Here is a 16,813-nt window from a genome sequence, read left to right as displayed (position 1 = left end):
CGGGGAGAGAACCACGGAATGCAGCCACGTATTTCTAAGGCTGAAGAGGACTTCAGCTGGGAAAGGAGCTATCTCAATTTGGACCTCAGATTCAGCACTGATTTTGAATGGACACCCGCTAAAGGGATATACTTGGGCTAGCAGAAATTGAGGAGAATTACAAATGTTTAGAGACGGTGTGAATGTAAACTAATAATTATTAATAACAATCATATTAGCTAACATTTATTCAACATTATATATGCAAGGAATTGTGCTGTGCACTTTATATGCATTTCTCATTTAATTGTCGAAACAGGCCTGTGGAAAAGAGATTGTTATGATTCCATTTTAAGGTAGAAAAGAGTGAGGTTAAGAATTCTGCACAAGATTGCCTGGCCAGTGGTTTAGTAGATCCAGGCAGTCTGATTCCAGAGCCCACACTCTAAACCACTTTCTTGCACTGCTTTCCCAACAGAAAGCAGTTCTTCATTCTCGAGAATTCAGGTGTCTTGAGAAAGGATGCAACTGTTACAAATTTCAGATTTAAGTATTATGGAGCTTTAAACTACTTCTCAACGTTTGATTGGAATTTCCAAGTTACTTAATTTTAAAATTACAATGTAACTTAACTGCCCTTCTCAATTATATTTTATAATATAGCCCGAAATATATCTTCTCAAAGCCAAAACTCTAAATTAACTTTAAGTCATTTGATTCCTTGAAATGTGAGCAAGCACGTTTCTGGAAGGGTAGTTTGTAGTTCCATGATACAGATTGTATTTTACTTGTGAATTGCCTTGTAGAAATGCACACAAAATCCTGTAATGTAAATGCTCTTTTATGGTATTGGAGTTACCTAATTGGAATGAACTGGAAAATCACTTACATCTAGGCATTTCAACAATCGTAGTTAAGAGTGAGTGCAGGCTCCAAACAGACAGCCTGAATTCCTATACCAGTTTTACCATTTTTGCTGTTTAGCCTCAGGTTAATTACTACACTCTCTGTGCCCAAATTTAATTCTTCTGCAAGTAAGATTATAGTGTAACTATTCAAGGTGTTATTATGAGAAATGAATTAATACCTGTTCAATATCTGATACAGAGTAGGTACTCAATAAACACAGCTGCTGTTACCAGTTGGCATAGTGATAATATTTTTAAAAACCCACAGGCCAATTGAATTATCGCCACTATTTATTTTCCCTTTCTTTAAGTACAACATAGTCTTCCTGCGAAATATGTAGTTGAGTCCTTATGACAATATTATCACAACTGATTAAATTAACCTATGTAGGCCATATTAGGCTCAATACATTTCCTCAAATAAGATGCACTGCATATTACAGATTGGACATTCCAGGATACTGTAGCCACTGCCATCACTATTGCATATAATTTCCTCCTATTTTTGCACTGAATTTGCTATCAAAATAAATATTAAAAATGCACAGATAAAGACAAATAGTATTTTAAAAGAAACACAACGGAGATGCATAATCAGCAAATAAGCTGTACAAAAATTCAGTAAAGACATGGCCAGTCTGAGTCCCATGCAGAAGGAGGGCATATCAGCAAAGATACATAGAGAGAGGCGGGTGTGTGCTGCTGAGCTGTTTATAAACTTGTATTATGAAATTTTCACATGATAAAAGACTACAAAGCCATAAACATGATATTACAGAAGAATATTTGATTCCATGGACAGGTGCTTATGATAAGTGAAAATATTGAAAAACATCAGATAACATTTACAAAGCATTACCAGTGTTATATGGGTGATGAATTGGTTTCTTTTCTGCTTTTTTTCTCTGATTATTGGCATTTTCTGATGTTTCTATCATCAAAATGTGTTCAGTTTGTAAAGAGAAATATATAATGGAAACTATTTTAAAATTAATGCCCAGTCCTTTTTCATTTTGATGCAAATACTGAAGGTTGAAGTTTACTGTTCTATCTACATTTAACTGACAATTTTTCTCTTACCTCCCACAAAAGCAGGCATAGTTTTTCACCTCTCTCCTGCAGCACCTCTGCCAGAAACACCTTTCCCCAAATACCCATGACTCTCGTTTCTTTTTTAAAACTCAAATGGAGCGTTGACATATATGTGTGTTATGTTTCCTCTGTTAACTATATTTCTGCCTGTAAAGTATAGCTCTGTATCCCTGGAAAGATGTATACGAGAGTTCTTTTTTTTTTATCCAGCATCCATCTATTTATAAAGTATGGATACATATTTCTTTTTGGCCATGTGAATAGGGACAAGTGGATACAGGGAACTGTGAGTAAACCAGATAGTTCCAGAAAAACTTGGGACCATAAGGAGACTAGGAAGGGCCTAACAGCATCTGTGGTCACACACAGTAACCATATGGAAAGAGAGTCCAAAAGTGTGTTATAAAATAACAGATTCACTAAGAATTCCAGGAGGAGAGCCAGGAGATGAAGCTTTGGATAACCCGACTAATTACAATGAGATGCAAATGAGGCATAATGATGTTAATAGCATATGAGAACTGATAGCTGGGTCCAAGATTTGATCCACATGGTGGAAGAAAGGGGAGGTAAGGAGAGGGGAGGGTGAAAGTGGGGAAAGGATATGCGGAGGAAATGCAGAGAGGGCTGAAGAGGGGGAAGGGGGGAGACAAAGGTGGGGACCATGTCTCTGTATTCCAAACAAGCCAGACTTCCCTCTGTGTACTGATGTGATTAGGTTTCCTGCACAGGCTAAGCAGAAGTGAAATGAGAGGTTCTCGGGACATTGGTTTCAATTGGCTACTATGGAAGGGGGCCTTGGAATGATTGAGAAACAGACTTTTCAGTTGAGTTTGATTTTTGCTTGAGCACTTGGGACTAGTATCAGTGTACTGCTTAGGTCATGATAATCTGCCAGGGTTCAGCTCTTACAAGGATATATTTGAAGTTTGCCATGAGGAAGGAGCAGTCCAAGATGCTTGGGTAAAAGGAACAGGGAGCTACTATTTCTTGAAGGCCTACTGGGTGCTAGTCAAAATGGAACGTTTTTTTCCCCAGACATTATCTTATTTAACCTTCCAAAACTGGTGCAGTAAATATGACTTTTCTTTTGCACCAAAGAGAAAACCGAGGCTCACAAACATTAAATGACTCAAAGAGCTAAAAAGTGATGTTTAGGATTTAAACCCAGGATCACCAAATGCCCACACAACTTAGTTCTGCCACATTAGGTACAAGTCAGAAAACTTGGGTGGAGTAAGTTAGATTCTCTGGACATAAATATCTGAAGTTAAAAACAATGCTTGAGTTATGTGATTTCTAGTCTCTACCAGTTCTGTAATTCTGTGACTCTACTCAGGCAATCACAAGATCCTCCAAAATGAAAGAACAGATACTGGCCACTGATGTGCTTCTCATTGGTCTACCTGAAGGAGTCTGATGTAAAAACAGCTCTGTAACCTGCATCTAAATTCTCTAACCTAAACCGTGAGGTGACATCCATGGGGTGAAGGCACCTAGGATGTCCCATACTTAGTCCTAACCTGTGGTCACAGGTTATTCATGGTTTCATGTCCCCTTCCTTAACCACTTTGCCACAGAGGAGGTCACTGGGGATTCTGATCAGCACAGCGTGGTTTTTTAAATTAATTAATTAATTTATTTTAAATTTTTTATTGGAGTCTAGTTAATTTACAATGTTGTGTTAGTTTCAGGTGCACAGCAAAGTGATTCAGTTATACATATACATATATCCACTCTTTTTAGATTCTTTTCCCATACGGGTTATTAAAGAATATTGAGTAGAGTTTCCTGTGCTACCCAGTAGGCCCTTACTAGTTATCTATTTTATATATAGTAGTGATCAGCACCGTTTTAAACCAAGGTGACTACGTAGAAGAAGAAGAGTTTTCCAGCCCTTCTCAGATGTAGGGAATCGTTTCTAAAGTTATTTGGTGGCAAATAGGACTGTAAGTAAGCCAGCAAGGATTTGATCCAAATAATCAGAAGCACACAAATGACCAGGCTGCAATTTCTAAAGGCTGGTCAGAATTTGAAAGTACATATTATAATATGGTATAATATTTGATTTAAAAATATTAAAATATGTCTACACTATGAAGGGAGCATAGTAGTTTAAATAGGCAAGTATCTCCCTTTAAGCATGATTAACAATGATATCATTTCCATGCAATTTATATTTCCAACTATGAACAGGATTTTAAAGGTTTTCTTACTTTCTGAGTAAAGACTCATATTACTATTGACTAGATATTTATTTATTTATTTATTTATTTATTTTATTTTAATTTTTTTTTTTTTTTTTTTTTTTTTTTTGGTGGTATGCGGGCCTCTCACTGTTGTGGCCTCTCCCGTTGCGGAGCACAGGCTCCGGACGCGCAGGCTCAGCGGCCATGGCTCACGGGCCCAGCCGCTCCGCGGCATGTGGGATCCTCCCGGACCGGGGCACGAACCCGCGTCCCCTGAATCGGCAGGCGGACTCAACCACTGCGCCACCAGGGAAGCCCTAGATATTTATTAAGACATAATGCATCCTGTTTTCATCTGATATTTTTAAATATACCTGAGAGAAATGTTGGAAGTGGTCATTCTGACACTACACATGTAAATACAAATGAAGATCATGAACCAGATTTTCAAATTTGGCTCACGGCAAACCTTTATAGCTTCTTCACGGTGTTCATGTGTTGTCTGCCCTTTGTTACCAAATAAACTTTAATATATCAGGACCAGACAAGATTCCCAGATCCCACCATCAATCGTGTTGAAGGACAAGCATCTAGATAATCGTCCTTCTCCGGAATTCACAGGTGTTAACATTATTTTTCATTGAGAAAGAGGGCAGAGAGAAGAAGAAGAATTACACCAAAGGTATCACAAAAGTAAAAGTTTACGGAAAACAGAAAAGAGAAGGGCACATTCATAGATGTTAAAGGTCTCCTAAGGGGACATGAGCTTTATCTTGTTGCACCAGGAATTACTCATCACTATGAGTAACAAACATCACAGGAGTAACTGTGACAAGAAAGGCATACTAACCATTGTTCAGCGAAGTGCCTGGTTCTATGCTAAGAAAAAAATCCAGAGCGTCCACTAATATTTCAAGTGAATCAGGGAAGAAAATGGAGCCAAGATGTTTTGTGGGAGCGACAGGTGGTGACCTTCCACCAATACCATCAGTAACGGATTTAGCTCAAGAACACGAGATAGTATCAGAAAACACATCGTGGGAGACACTGTGAACAATTGTGTAAGACAAGAATCCAGGCATGGATAGAAGTAGCCTCAGTCTCAGGTTTGTTTTTTTTTTTTTTCTTTTGGTTTGCTTTTGTTTTTTTAAAACAATTATGTAACATCTACATAAACGACAATGTTATATGCATTTATAGTTTTTCACCCAAAAGAAAGTGTACTCTTAAAATAAAACTACTACAAAGGAGCTTCACTTTACCTAAAGCCCACATAAACAAGAAATCTAGCCATTTATTTAAAAATACAAACAAAACCCAAACAATGTTGTAAACTGCAAAATGTCTGGTAGGATGTTAAGATAAATACTACGCAGAGAAAATAAGATTTTATACATTTGGGTATTACCCAGGTTGTTGCTTACCCCTCTTCCCTGGTACAACATCTCTGAAAGTTTATAGATATTTGTTGTATCACTGCAGATGTCTAGAACAAATATTAAGCAAAGGAGAATGTATATGATCTCTCCCATTTTAGTTTTTTTTTAAAGTAGGAAGATTGACTAGATATTAACACAAATGGGTTTAAATGTGAAGCTGCCATAAAAGCAGGAACATAAATGTAATTCTCCCAGCCGCTATTTTGATGCACATTTTTGATTCCATGAATATTTTATGAAATGGCCCAAACTAAAGCCATATAACATTCCTGCATTACTGATGCTTGCGCCCGTAAGCTACGAACATTAGAGGCATGATTGAGTGCATTAAAATGAACTCGTTCAGCAGTGCATTGATTACTTGAAGGGGGAGGGAAAAGAAAAAAGAAAAAAAAAAAAGAAGTCGCTCCACTTAAGAAAACAGCAAACAAATCTAAAGTTTGCAATATAATAAAGGCATAAGCAAGTTTGAAATAAAATTTCCTAAATAGAGTGTGACTCTGTCTAGACCTGACATTAATTAGGCAAGGTGTTAATTATGTCCAAAAATGGCTCTGGTATCGTTCAGGTAATTTCAAATGTCACAATCTCTAAGATGCACAGGCGGGCCTGCTTTAGCTCCATGCATCAGCAATTCTGAAAATAGCTAATTATTTCCTTTTCTATCAACTTGCACACTTGCCAGTAAAAATAACGCTACAGGAAAAATTGCATGAAAATAATTTGACAGGTCCGTAAGGCCTATTTCTTCAGCAGCCCTGGTATAAGTCATAAGCATATTTAGTTGTAAATGGTGCACATTTGTTGAAGAATTTAGTGAAATATTCCACTTTGGTTTAAAACAACAACCTAAAGGAACAATAAAGCTTTTTGTATATTATATTACATTTTAATCTGGAGCTCCTGGACATCTTCGGCGGTTAAGTTACTATTCTGTGCAACGTAGACATAAAATCTGCTGGAAGCAAATTGAACAGTAGCAAAAAGAGAAATATGTTATTGCCTTTTTGTAAAAACAAAAGACATTGCTTTCCGCTTCAGTTTAACTGCATGAGCAATTTATATTATCTTTAGGTTGTAACATTCAATTATGATAATTATAATGGCATGATACACGCTGAAATATTAAGGGCTCGTCATACTTCCCAATGGAAACTATCACTTTCAAGGGTTTATCTCTCGTCAGGGGAGATTTGCTCTGTACTATAACCCACTGCACACCATTGCAAAATGGAATGCTGGAAAACAAAGATTGGGTTTCTGTAACTCAATGGCTTCCCTAATAAACTGGGAAGAAAATGTGCCCGTACTTTTGAGTAGCTGCTTTGGGATACTTAGAAGAAATTTAAAGTGTCATTTAAAAAATGGAATCCTTTATCATTTTGAGCAAAGGTTTCAGATAGACATTACAGGAATGCTATCATATCCCTGTTAAAGAGTACAGGTCACTAAACCAGACAATGGAAAGGATCCCAGGAAGACAGGAAGCCAGGTGTGGGTGAAACTCACCAGAGGCTTGATCACTAATGTCGGCAATACTGGTGAGTTAATTTTTAAATTCCAGAAAATTTGCCTGGACTTTTCAAATATTCTGGAGGAACTGTTATTAATTGTTGTTGTTTGTGATTTTAGATTACTGAATTGTGGTCAGGGATGGACATGGTACCCCAACTTGTCATAATAAACTTGTCATACTAAACCTCAGATGGTAGTTTCCATCCAAGTGTTATAATTTCTAAGGATTAAGCATTGGGCAGTTTTGCTTTTAAATGCTCACGATTGGAAGTATTGAAATCACTCAAAGAATTTTTAAAAATGTAAACCACTTGTATAATGAATAAACAATAGGAAATTGATACTAGCCATTAAAAAGCTTATAAACATTCCACCTCATCTCAAAATACTAAGTAAAATGTGTCGACAAGTGTAAAAGTCTGAGGAGGAATAAAGTCAATATTGACATTAGATCAGCTAATGAATTATATTGCTCTGGACTTAATCAATAATGTAATTCTTGCTTGAATTATAGATTGCTCACGATTTTAAATAAACCACATTCGGATTGTGTGTACTATATGCTTTATGAGCAAAGAGAAAGATGTAGAGCATACTTGCCGAAGTATCAGTATTGATTCTCTTATGGGAGATGGTGGAGAGCGAGGACATTAACTTTTCCCCTTTACATTGTCGCTCTGATTGACAACAGGCACGCGCTAATTTTGGATATTACAAAAACCTAATTAACTGAAAGTAATCTATTTAGATGAGTATGGAGGGAGAAAAATAATGTTAGTGGAGACATTACCACCATGTGTCTAGCATAAATAGTAACTGATACATGTGTGTGTGTGTGTGTGTGTATATATATATATATATACATACATATACATATATAAGTGTCTACATCTTAAATTTTTATTTATTTTTTATTGAGGTATAGTTGATTTACAATAGTATATTAGTTTCAGTTGTACAACAGAGTGATTCCAAATTGTTAGAGATTATTTAATGTTATAAAATATTGGCTATATTCCCTGTGTTGTGCAATATATCCTTGTAGCTTATTTATTTTGTACATTGCAGTTTGTACCTCGTAACTCCCTACCCTTCTCTTGCCCCTCTCCCCTTCCCTCTCTCCACTGGTAACCACTAGTTTGTTCTCTGTATGTGAGAGTCCATTTCTATTTTGTTATTGTCATTTGTTAATTGTTTTAGATTCCATATATACGTGATAATAGTATCTATATTTTAGGGATGGAGAAAATGAGCCTCAGGGGTTCTCTTGCCTAAATTTCACATACCAAGCAGGTGGCAGAGCTGATGCCCAAAGCTCATGATGGCTTTATCTGCTCAAGGTGACCCCTCTTTGGAAACTGTACAAGGAGGACAGTTTGACTTAAAAGCAAAGGCCAAGGTTTAAACCTGAGCACCATGATATCATTGGACCCCTCGCACCCTTTCTTTAAGGGCTCTGAAACAAGGACAGCAATGCCAACCTCAGGGTATGACTGTAACAGGCACTAAAAGAGCTGCGTCGGCACCCTGCAAAGTGCCTGGTGCTCTGTGGACGTTCAGTAAGTTTTCATGCCATTTTATCTATTTTTTTCAGGTTTGCCATTTGGAGCCATATCTGCCATTTGGAGCCATATCTGTTGTGTGGAATGCTTCAACGTCAAAACGTTATGCAACAGTGTCACTTATTCAAATGGAAAGCCTTTTAAGACACTAGTTGGAAACAGCACACTTCATCCAACTTGCGCCCAGCACCCCTCTCACTCTTGGTGAGTGGTACCTCCTAGGAGCAGTGCCTCTTCTCAGAGAGTCAGAGGAGATACTGCGTCCAGAAGGGTGAATCAGTGGGGCAGGAACTGCAGGCTCAGTGCAGCGATTCGAGACCTCCTTGCAAAGCTTTGAAAAAGAGAAACCCGCTACAGAGCAGGCACCTCTGAATGAGGCTTCCTCTGCGTGCTACTCCTTAAGCAGTAAATAATTAAAACCCCCTGAAAAAGACAGGTAAAATACAAGCCACAATGTCAGTAACACAGACATGAAAGAGAAGGGGAAAAAAATGAATTAAAAAAAGGCAATGAAATAATTCATTTGAAGCTCTAATAAAGTTTCATTTTCAGTCTTGTTTAAAGATATATCAGACTTTAGGGATGTAACCTAATTACATTTTTATTCTAAGTTCCATTCAAAGATCTTGGACTTTGATTCTTTAACACAGATCAAACATGGAATAATTTTCTTGTGGCTATCAATACTTAAAAAGGATCTCTTCATTAAATACTATAAGGTCTTAGGAACGTGTACACATAGTAGATGGAGAATAAACTGACATGCCCTTAAAAGTGACAGTTAAGTTATGTAGAAATAGCAATGCTAATTCACTTAACTTCTGAAAAAAAAAAACTTTTTAACTATGACATTCACTTTTATTCAAATATAAAGTGACTCAGTTTCTAATACTGATCAAATCAGATGCCCCTTAGAAAACATATACTAGTGCCCACTTTCTAAATCCATTTTTGGAATTTACCTGGAAAATGAAATCCTGGAAGTAGCAAGTCTTGCAGTCTTGCAGAGATTAAAGGGGAGATGCTTCAACAGGCCTGCAGTCAACCCAAGAGCCTTAGTGACGGGTGGGTGTGTGAGAGTAATCAATGCTCATACTTAGACACTTTCTGGATTGGATTTACTTCATATTGTTACTAGGAAACCTCAATGGAATAACGCCTTTGCTCTTCCAGAGAATCTTTTTGGAAAAGTTTCCTCCAAAGGGAAACTTTAAGATGCTAAATTAGAAGCAGTTTAGAAGTGGGGGAAAACAAACAAACAGGACTTATTTTTTTAACTCTGAAGAGGAAAAAAATGTTCCCAATGAACAGGCAGAGTTGTACTAGAGGTATGAACAGGTAGGGCAAGTACAGTAGGACTTAAAGAGGCCAGCAGGAAAGCCGGCAGAGTTTTGGTCATCAGTGGCAACCATTGGGAGGTTTTGTTAGAGTTGGTTTTTGTTTGTTTTCCCTGTTTTGAAATATCCACAGTGTCCACTAGTGAATCTATTTTCAAGGATAAACATGGAATATGATGTCCTTTGTTGATTCAAGTGCTGTTTTCTCTTACAGTATTCTGTATGTAATGGAAGCTTCATTGTTACAAATTTTAAAATATGATAGCAATTTAAATAGAAAATAAGAGTTGTCTAAAACCAAAAACAACCATATTATGCTTGTCAAAATCTATTAATAGCAAATAACAAAGACATCATTTTCTCACCACTGTTTGGTACATGAATAAACTACTAGGTTTAGAAAGACAAAAGAAAAATTTGAATCTTCACTATATTTAGGATGGCCAATTCCTCCAGGTTTGCCAGGACATTTTTTGTTCCTACCCCAAAAGTGTGGAGTCCTGGGAACCCCCTGATTCTCAGGCAAATGGGATGATCAGTCTCCGAAACACTGACCCAAAATACAAAGAATTTTGAAAATATAATTGAGTAAAACACAAAAGTGATATTTAGCAAAAGCATAATGCAGTATGTGTTTTACTTGTTTTATGGGCAAAAATATTACATCAGCATGAATGAAATACTACATGGAAAAATCTTAAAAATTACTAACAATGACACCATCAGTCAATGAAAATGTTTTTTTTGGGTCAAGCATCATTCTACTCCTTATCCATGCATAATTTTTATACAGTTATAAAGAGATTACTATAGTTAGTTTGCCTATCTAAATTATTTTATTAGAACTATTACTTTCCATATTAAATATTTCCATAACTGCATTATAAAAGGCTGCATGATATTTTTTTGCGGGGGGATGTATACTTTAATCATCTGTCTAGTGCTTTTATATTTAGATTATTTCTCCACTATAAATAATGTTTCAATGAACCCCTTCATGTATTTTTCTATATTGAATTTTTTTAAAATTTCTATAAGTGAAATTAATAGATAAAGATGTATGGAAAATTTTGTAGTTCCTATGCATTGCCATATTACTGTCCAAAACCATTTAAATGATTCATATTATCACCAGCAATACACATAAGTATTATTTTAACAAACCATGATTGCTTTGTTTTCGCATTTTACAAATATTTCACAATTATTCAAACTGATTTTTAGAGAAGTTAGTTATTTTCCTATATGTTCATTACATATCATATTTCCTTTTTGGCAAATTATCTGTTTGTATCCCTTTTCTACTCATTACAGTGGTCTTAACATTTTCCTTACCAACTGATGTATTCATTACATAGAATACACCTACTAATTTCTTTGTAATATATGCTGCATATAAAGTTATTTTTTCTCCTTTCTCCAACCCCCTACTCCATATCTGAATACTGTCTCTTCTGTTGAAATGTCTGGAAGTCATCCTTTCCATCGATTCAGCCAGCAGACTGGCTCACTCCTTATCAGTCTTAATGCCTCCTTAATCTTCCCCTGCTTCTAGTTCCCCCAGTTCTAGGCTACCCCGCCACAATTACTGGACAACCTAATTCATACATGGATTCCACCAAATGACAAAAAGCTTTGTTATAAAACCACCCAAGCCTTCCGGTCCCCACTCACTCAGTTTGCTAGTCATTTTCTTTTCCACTTTGCTCTCCATATTTGGAAGGCCCTCTATACAGTATTAGCCTTTATGGATTTAGTTTTCTTAGAGAACCATCCTTTATATGCGTAATCTGGATAGGCTAAAATGGCAGAGGAGATTAAGTCATGAGGGGGTCATGTCACTGGTACTCCCTGATGGAATGGGCTTCTCACTGAGCACTCCAGGGCATCTGGAGGGGTAGGGCTGGGGAAGGACCATGGAGGCAAACAGTTGGACAAGTTGGCAAATGACAGAGGACACAGAAAAGGAGATACAATTTTTTTTATTCATAATTTTGTGAGGGCCAGTTTTTTTTTTTTTCAGAAGCCTTTTCTTGTGACAATCTAAGTAAAAATAAATGCAGGAAAAATAAACCCAGAAGGTCAACTTTGTGAGGTGTCCGCTGAGCAAACCTTTGTCTAGGGAGGTGTTGTTGGGGAGTGGGAAAGACACTGAACCAAAGATCTGAGGACACAGGGTCCCGTCTTGGCTCTGACAGGCTTTAGTTGTCATTTAACCTGTCAGAATCCTATTTCCTGCAAATCTGAAATGGGAATAATATCTCCTACCTCATTCATGAGAAAAAGCATGACATCGGTACCATCTATATCTACTAATACACCTTTCTATATGTGACTGCCATTATGTACATTGCAGATACATCTGATTTGTTCTATGTCTGCCTAAATGTTAGTTAAATCAGTTTGCAGAGCCATGCACATATAGAGATGTTTGTGTGTATTTGTGTTGAGTATGACACAGAGAGGGGAGAGGGAGCTGACATGAATGTAGAACTCTGAATCCAAGTCTTGTGCCTGCTACTAACAAAATACGTGGCCATGGCAAAATTGCTTCATTACTCTGTTTCAGCTTCTTCATCTGGTAAATTAGAGTCTGGAATAGATGACTTTTAAGACCTAATATGGCTCTAACATTCATTCATCTAAAAGAATTAAACAACATAATTTCCCAACCCAGTTTTCAACAATTGAGAACAATTTTACAATCTACTAAATACATACCTACCTGTTAATCCATAGAAAAGGTTTTTCCTGACCCTTAGGGCCACCCTTATATCATCCCTTCCTGAACATCAACTGCAGGAATCATGAACACATATAAAATTAATCCCTCAGAGAACGATTCTCTTCTATTTCCCACCCAAGCTACTACCCTTCAAAGAGTTTCCTCATTTGTATGCAGTAGCCCAGCATCCAAGTGGTACAACAAGGACAAGCATAAAAAGCCTGCAAGCCCTAGAGACCAAGAGGATACATACCTACTAAGCACCTACTGCACAAACAAAAGTTACCCTACCACTTGGAAAGGCAGCAGGGAAGTTATTCATGGAAGCAAGGTCTCCCGTCTCCAGATAGGCTTAATGTTCTGAAGGAAAAGTAAAGAAGTTGACAGTTTTTAAGGACTGATCTTTCAGTAGACATTTAAGTGACCACAAAAGTCAGAGCTGGAAGTGAACTCAGAGCAAAGAGCATCTGCTCCCACTGCCTCATTTTACAGACGAGGAGAGCAAGATCCACAATGATTAAATAACTTACCCAGATACACAGTTACTTAGCAAGTGGCAGTGTCCAAAGAGAGTCTAAGTTTATTGCCCAATCTAATAGTTTTTCCTCTGCTAGATTTCTTCTCTAATCTGATGCTCAAATGCTGTTAGGTTAACTGTGCAGACCAAGATAGTCATCCAACGTCAATCATCCAACCATCACTAATTTAATCTCTGTTATGAATTTGCAGGCTTCCGACTTATATCTCTATAAAAGCTTTTGTCCCATATTTCTAATATCCCTGTAGATTTGGGCTTCCCTTACTATCAGAAAAACCATCAATAATTAACATTTCCTCCCACTTTTCTACATGATAATAATATCATTGGATCTCTAATAGTTCTTAATCATCACCATTTTTTTTCTTACCAACTGTAAAAACCTTCTGTCCTTTTCAATACTTTTTAATTCAATGAAATCTTTAAAATTAGCTAGTTCCCCCCCGCTATTAAAAAATAACACATGCACAAGATAACCAATTCTAATAGTGCAAAACGGCGTATAATGCAAAATACCTCCTGCCATTCCACATCATTGGTGCCCTTCTCTGGGGTAGCCTCAGTTGAGATTTTGTGTATTTGATGGGTTTTAAATCTTCTCAACAGCGTTTACATCTCTATTAATTTTTAATAAAATGAAAGAGAAAATAAAACACCACACTAAAAACTGATATATCCTTTGCATTTCTTTTAGTTATTAAGGCTGTTTTTCTAAAGAAACTGGCAAACATTATTCCATGACAAAATAGAAATTACCATGAAATATCTATCAATTTTGATGTGGCATCTTTGATGATATTATTGTATTTTAACCTTTTTTTGGAGAACTGAATACTGTGATGATAAACTTCATTTCAAATGCTGAAGAATAAAAGTATTCACCAAATGAAGTGATATTTATGATAGAATATAGAATAAGGTAAAAAGCCAAAACTCTAGGAAGAGATTGTTTACATCAGATTCTAAGGAGTTTTTTTTAAATTGCCTTCTATTAATTTAGGTAGTATTCTCACAATAAATGTTCTATCTGTCAGAATTTAAAATGAAAGAACATTACATTTTTCACATGTCAAATCATATCACTCCACCATTATTATATTCCTTTATTTTTTCCTAAAATAACATCTTTTTTTTTTTTTAGTTAAGAAAAGTCACTGACACTACATTGAATATTGTACCGGTTTCCTGAGGCTGCCATAACAGTACCACAAACTGGGTGGCTTAAACTGGGGGCTGGAAGTCCAAAATCAAGTTGTGGATTTGCAGGGCTGGTTCCTCCTCAGGACTGTGGGGGGAGAATCTGTTCAGTGTCTCCCTCTTAGCTTTTGGTAGCAGGTGTTTCTTGGTTTGTAGATGGTGTTCTCTCTATATCTTCACATCATCTTCTCTCAGTACATGTCTCTCTTTGTGCCCAAACTTCCCCTTTTTATAAGGATACCAGTCATATTGGATTAGGGCCACCCTAAAAACTTCATCTTAACTTGATTGCCTGCAAAGATCCTATTTCCAAATAAGGTCACGTTCATGGGTAGTGGAGGTTAAGGTTAAGAATTCAACATCTTTTGGGGGTTCCACAATGCAACTCATGACAAATAGGGTTGAAAATTTTTCTCTCAAATGAGAAAGCAGAAAGTACCAGCATCCCATGCAATACTTGTCCTGTCTTGGCTGTGTAGTTACCAAAACTATTCAGCACCAACACTGGGGAAGGAAAGCCAAGCAGTGCAGCACATGTGACTCTATGACAAGAGACTGCAGGCTGGGTGTGAAAAGTCTTACCCCACCAAACATGGAGACAACTAGAATCACAGACACAGTTACGAATAAGGTGTGTGTGGGAGCCCAAGCCAGTGGCAAATCTGAGCTCAAAGCAGAGAGGAGACAGGGTGGTATGGAGGGCTCCTTTACCTTCTGAAGGACCCACTGGGAAAGGCATCAAATGAAGGATGGGGTCTCATGGTCTGGCAGATGATGGATTTGAAAATATGGAGTGTACACAGAGAGATAAAGAAGGGAAGGTGGGAGGGAAGAAAGCCAGATGGATGGTGGCGTTGATGAAAAGGGTCTCAGAAGTGTATTAGTCAAACTTCGGGATGGATGGATCAAGCAGAGCTAGAAACTACTCTGAACCGTTTTGAGGCCCAGTTGTGTGTCATGATCAATTGTAAAAGGCACTGCCAATAATTTTTACAACAAAAAACAACCAAACTTATGGAATGGTTTGCTTTTTTTACATATAATGATGATCTGTTATTATCCATTTTAAAAAGTCCTCTTTATTTGAATTCCAATGTGCTTTCTAGGTGGGAGAGAGAGGCTGTAGGACTTCAGGGAGCACATGACCCTCAGCCTATTTCCGTTTGACCACAGCCCATAATCTGTGGTGGTGTTACTACTTCTGCTTCGGGGGCACGATGCGTGTGTTGGGATTTCAGCAGTCTCATAAGAATGCTCTCTAAGTCAACATTAACAATCATATTTGCTTCCCTGAGAAACTAGGTTGAGAATGGCAGCTATCCTGCACAGAATCACTGCCCCAAGGCTGGGGCAGCCGGAAGATAAAAAAGATATAGAAGCTCATGAACAATAGGTGGTGAGCAGGGGTACAGGGATTTTTTTTTCTTTTGAGCAGATATACTGACATGGTTTAAGGCCACCAAATGTTTCTACAGGCAGAACACGAGAGTCTGTGTGCCCACGGTGGGGATCTACAGGTAACACATCTCTCTAAAGCTGTTCTTCAGCAATGGAAGCCTGTTCTGGGAATGTCCACAGATATCTAGATGTTTCTAGTTGTATGAATTACCTGAGATGATAGTTCAAGTGGGACTGAGTGGCAGAGATACTTGCAGGGTAGGTTATCTTGGGGGTAGCAGATCAGACACCCCTGAGTTCTCAGATAAGGCATCTACAGAATCTGTTACATCAGCTAAATGTTTCCACTTGACGAGTGTCTGAAGTGTCTGTGAGCAGTTTTCAATGTTAACAATCACAACTGCTATGCCTGCGCCTTTAACATCTTTGCTGTAATGGTTGGTTCTTCTTCTACACTGAGTTACTAAGTTAGCCTGGCAGGAGCTTCCAGGAGACTTCAGTGAGGGGAATTAGGAGTCCAGAACTGAGTCAGAGAGCTCAAGTTTGGATCCCAATTCCAAGACCCATGATCAGGGAATGAGTCTCTGCTCCAGATGGAAACACTTCAAGACTGGATCAGCCAAGGGACCCACTATTTCCTCCTGGATTAAATAATGATAATCATGGGATCTTGAAATAGTCTAGGACCCTGGATAGCAGGCAAAACACTATTGTAGACTTGTGATGGAGTCATTCTATGTCAGTGAGCTTAAAAAGTTGTCTATTTTTATTTTTTGGATTATAAATATGTTGTTCATCTATTATATTCAAACAATACAGAAATGTGTTACAAAAATGCATATATTTTTTCTATATTAAAAATAAAAATGGAATTTTTGGAAGACTAAATTATATTAATAAATTGAGAGATTTGTAAAGTGTCTAAAAATGTTAA

At 37.3% G+C, this 16,813-nt stretch overlaps 1 protein-coding gene across 1 annotated transcript in view; it reads right to left on the bottom strand.

The window, feature by feature from the left end:
• TTC29 (tetratricopeptide repeat domain 29) overlaps positions 1 to 16,813 on the bottom strand; it is a 256,783-nt gene that overhangs the window by 183,760 nt on the left and 56,210 nt on the right. The gene's annotated exons all lie outside the window — the stretch shown is intronic.

The sequence above is a fragment of the Globicephala melas genome, chromosome 5 (genome assembly GCF_963455315.2).
Source record: "Globicephala melas chromosome 5, mGloMel1.2, whole genome shotgun sequence".
Taxonomy (NCBI): domain Eukaryota; kingdom Metazoa; phylum Chordata; class Mammalia; order Artiodactyla; family Delphinidae; genus Globicephala; species Globicephala melas.
This window is presented reverse-complemented; position numbering and strand designations above follow the sequence as displayed.